Below are 5,169 nucleotides of genomic sequence, written 5' to 3'. Positions count from 1 at the left end.
TTAATAACATTCCTAAAATTAATAATGAATTTGACTGAAATTGAACACTACCTTAATCTTGTTTTCTTCTTTCCGAATCATCGAAAACCATTTAGTTAAATGTCAATCTCGGATCTCATTCTATACAATGCTACATTTTAACAAAATACATACAAAAACAGACAAAAAACTCAAACAAACCATCTAATATATTGTGGTTATTTTTAGGAGTTTTTTGTAATTTTATCATAATGCAATAATAATGAATGAGGGCTGGATACGTAAGGGCTGTTGATAAGCTAATAAAGATGGACACAATAACCTGTAACCTAGCAACTGATTATAATTGACACATCATTCATCAACAAATAAACCAACCATTTTAAAAATGGTGTTAACAGCTTTGTGTCGGGTATTGTACATTGGTTGCTTGAATAACCACCAACATGGTTGCTTGAATTACCACCAACATTAAACATCTGATATTAATAATAATTAATAATTGCTTTGACGCATGGTGACAACATTACCAGAGTTTTACTCGATAGTTTTTTTTAAATCCACATTACGACGTTTTCTTACTGCTGACTTTACAAAAGCCAAAAACTTTGTAGATCAGAAATAGTAATATCTGTCTATCATAGTAAACATACAAAATATTGAAAAGGTCGACATCATAATCTGCTATACTTCGGTTTCAGTCATCAAACAAGCGGTTGCCATTCAAGATAGGCCCACATTTTGCTAGAGATGGACAGAGAACATGGCAAAATCGATAGGACTAATCCTCTCACTGTTCAAATGCTTCACACCGAATATGAGAAAAAACTGTAGTTGCTAACCCGCTAACAAAGATATTGGGCACGGGAATATAACTCCAGAACGGGAGGTTTGTGGAACGCTGATTATCAATGGGGTTTGTCCATGACAGTAGGACGGACCAACAGAGAAAGACGAGAATTGATAGGTTTCGAGCCCTAGTGTTCCCAATTAAATATATTAGAAAGACCCCAATTTCATCTGAATTCAACAAAAATCGTGGCCTCTGGAGAGTCCACAAACTTCGTAAATATTTCACATTTAGTTTAAAAGACAGGGACCATAACCCAAGGAGTTGTCATGTGATGTTTACCAAAAAGGAACTCCTTTAAGATCTCCTATAAGATCTTTTGATCCTGAGCATATATTTTAAGTTTCATTTGAATCTGTGCTTGTTAATCGAAATCGAATAAAAATTTAGACCTCTAGAGGGTCCACAAGCTACATTGTACATCTATGTAGATGATTCTCAAACAATTGGGGGACAATAATCCAGGAAGTTACAGTCCAATGGCAATATGGGCCAAAATAGAACATACAGACATGCGGACGGACTGAGAGGGATGACTTAATAATATGTCCACCTGAAAATGTGGGCATATAAAAATAGCAACCAAATTGTGAAATAACATAGAAAAGAAAATATTGTAATCCTTGGTCACTGATGAAATAGATCATCTAAAGAATGAAAAATCACGCACAAATCTTTTAAAGCCTTTCGTAAACATGAAGCAGTTCCTGAATGACAACCAAAAAAGAAAGCTGAGTTGCCAGGCACCAAAACATACACCCACAACCGCAAAGTTGGCCGAGCAGTCCCTAAAAATTCTCTCGTTAAGAATCTTTAGGTTAATACAACTAAAACCTTTACTGGTGTGTAGACAAGACTGTATAATCAAGGGGAATAACTCTAAGTAATTATCTGAAATTGTTGGAATTCTTATTCAAGGGCAATAACTCAATAAGTAGTTATAAGAAATTGTTATTCATTTCAATAATCGAAACAAAGAACATAATCATATACTTCATCATATGATGCAAAGGTAAGAAGGGACGTAACTCGAGAAGTAATTACCAGAATTAGTTAAAATTCAGTAGGTTTGAACTAGGGCTAACCTCATTATACGATACGTATCACAGTATGAACCTCACGATACAATACCTATTGCAGTGGCTTTTCTTTCCAAATTTACATAAAATAATAAAAAACAAGTTCATGATATTTAAATTGTCTTTTTCATCTGGCATTTTTAATCCAAAATGTTCCCATATCCGTGATTTGTGGTTTGGTGGAGGCAAATGTTATTTCGGCCGGACACGTGTTTCAATGCCGGAAACCATCTTTCCTCCTTTTCATGTAAACCACATGTGGACATAACTCTATGCGATAGTTGAGTATCGGAAAAATGATCTGTACCATGTTTAACGAACTGCAGTATAGAATTTAAAGTACCTTGGCATGTATTCCGTACATGGGGTTTAAGGTCCTACTGTTCTGCTCCAACTGGGCTAATGAGGACGGGCATATGCCATACACTGTGCTGTAAGAGAAATTTTGCCAGGACAGCAGCTCTGACTATGGCCTAATCTTATATCGAATTCCAACTGTCAAGGGTTCTCTTACGTGCACGCCAATGTAAACATGGGACCTAAGCCCTGCAAACTGACAGGGGGGGGGGGCGGAAACGCAGGAATGTCCCCACAAACTTTCTATGCTGGGAACACTGGGCTCAAACACAGGAGCCCCTAGTTAGTGACCAAGCATCTTAGTGAGTCACTGCAGCTTCTGGCTGAAATTGAGAGGGATAGAGAGAAATGGGGTTTAACATCCACTCGAAACAAACTAGGTCATTTTGGGACTAACATATGGTTCAATTTTATTTCAATAATTCTCTTGCGCGTAGGGGTCTTTAGTAGTGGGAGGAAACCAGAGGACTCGGAGAAAACCCACAAGGTTGGACAGGCGACCTTACTCCTGGTTACGTACAACCGGGGAATCGAAACCACACCAGTTAACGCAATGACAGACCTTATGATACAACGCGCATGGGCTAACCATTTGGCCATCCAACTAGTTGTTTTTTCTCACTAATGTAAACAATGACGGACCAAGACAATGACAATATACCACCAGTTTATAGTGGGCATATATAAAAAGTAGATTATCTGGAGCAGGACCAAATGAATACAAAAATCTGAAATGTTGGTTTATGTATCACTGTAGCACGATTATCACTTAATCTTGTGTATTTAGCACTAATTTCTTTCACATTCATTCAATATCAAAAACCATTTAAAATCACCCAAAACCATCTAACTTGTACTTGTGTCCAGTTTAAAGCTGACCATTCAATTTTGTTAACGAGTGTCCAATTTACAAGTGTTTAATTTCTCGATCACTGTTAAAAAATAAACAACCAAATTGATTATTGATGTACAATGATTAAATTTTGAAGAGTGGTCAGGAAATTTAATACTTGTAAATTGGACACTCATAATCAAAATTAATCAGACAGCTTTAAACTGGACACAAGTACAAATTAGATGATTTTCTGTGATTCACATTTTTTTTAAGAATTTTTAAACAAAGATTCGACATTAAATGAATGTGAAAGAAATTAGAGATACAGTAGATATATAAGATTAAATGATTCTCATGTTACAGTGATCTTAATCATCAAATTCGCAAAGCTGAAAAATGGAAAAAAAAGTTGTAAACGACGCAGAGGCCAAATATATCTGAAAGAAAATAAAATAAAACTGTACATGAATCATACAATATTGATATTTCAGAAATAAATACACCTGACATAATAATTGCATTAAATTCACAGGTTTCAAAGATACATTTTTTAAAACAATAAAAAAAAATTATACATCTTTCTTACAAATTCTCAGTGCTGGTACACTATAGAGTTGTCTCTTCACGAATATTTGCGAGTCTTGACTGACTCGCTGTAAAAACGACAGACTGGAGAATTTACCTGTCAGTCATTCTAGATGCCATTCAACACACTAAATACAGTTAGAATTCATAGTTTTTGTGTAAAAATACCTAATAATATATTAGAAAATTTTGATAATGCTTAAAAATGGTCATATTCTTTGGGAAAAATATCTTGCTAATGTTGTGTAATTGTATTTGAAGTCTTATTTTGACCTTTTAACGCAATTGGAATCCCTTGCAAACTTATTAGTTAAGTGTTCCCAAAGATATGTTGAATTTAAATTTCACTGATCTATGCTGCTAGCTATGTAATAAACCCTGTTGAATTTTAATTTCACTGATCTATGCTGCTCGCTATGTAATAAACCCTGTTGAATTTTAATTTCACTGATCTATGCTGCTCGCTATGTAATAAACCCTGCCACCATTTTGTTGTAGGGAAAAAATATTCTTTTTATATTTTTGTGTTGCTTTGACTACCTCTACCTTTTAAGTCGGCAGCCAGGGTGCCTTAGCTAGTAAGGTGCTAACTCACAATCCAGGAGGTCATGGGGGTCAATCCAGGGGGTCATGGGTCAATCCAGGAGGTCATGGGATCAATACCAGTGTTGACCGAGAAAGTTCATCTGGATTTTCTGGGATGATTTCTCTTTGTCAGTGGTCCAGGATGGACAGCTTGGCAATGAAATGGGGTTTAACGTCCTACTATTCTGCTCCGAGCTGGGATAATGAAGACTGGCATACGCCATACAGTGTGCTATGAGGGAAATTTTGCCCGGACAGCGGCTCTATGGCCTACTCTTATATCAAATTCCAACTGTCAAGGGATCTTTTACATGCACGCCAATGTGTACACGGGACCTCATTTTTCGTCCCATCCGATCGACTAGACAGCTTGGCAATGAAAAGCAACTAGTCGTTCGGATGATATGAAAAACAGGTCCCCTGTACACATTGGAAGGGGCGTAAACACAACTCTTGCCAGTAAGAATTCAACAAAGAGTAGGTTGAAACACAGCTGTTAACGCAAAATTTCCCTTATAGTACAGGCATGATGTTCGTCAGTAGTTCATTACGGTATCCCAGTGGTAGGAAAACTTGGGAACCAGATCCAGCAGAGGATAACTATAGGTGGAGGAATTAGCAATAGTTAATTCTATAACAATGGTGTCAATGATAATTGGTTATCACAAGACCCCACATTGTGATGAATCAAATGAAATAAAATGGGATTTAACCTCCTACTTTTTTGTACCAAAAGAGCTAAGGAAGATTGGCATTCGCCATACTGTGTACCATGAGAGAGACAGAGAAATGGTTTAACGTCCACTCGACACAAACTAGGTCATTTCGGAACTAACATATGGTTCAACTTTATTTCCATAATTCGCTTGCGTGTAGGTGTCTTTAGCAGTGGAAGGAAA

Source organism: Patella vulgata, chromosome 7 (assembly GCF_932274485.2).
Source record: "Patella vulgata chromosome 7, xgPatVulg1.2, whole genome shotgun sequence".
Classification (NCBI taxonomy): Eukaryota; Metazoa; Mollusca; class Gastropoda; family Patellidae; genus Patella; species Patella vulgata.
The sequence above is the reverse complement of the archived record's forward strand: the minus strand, read 5'-3'. Positions refer to the sequence as shown.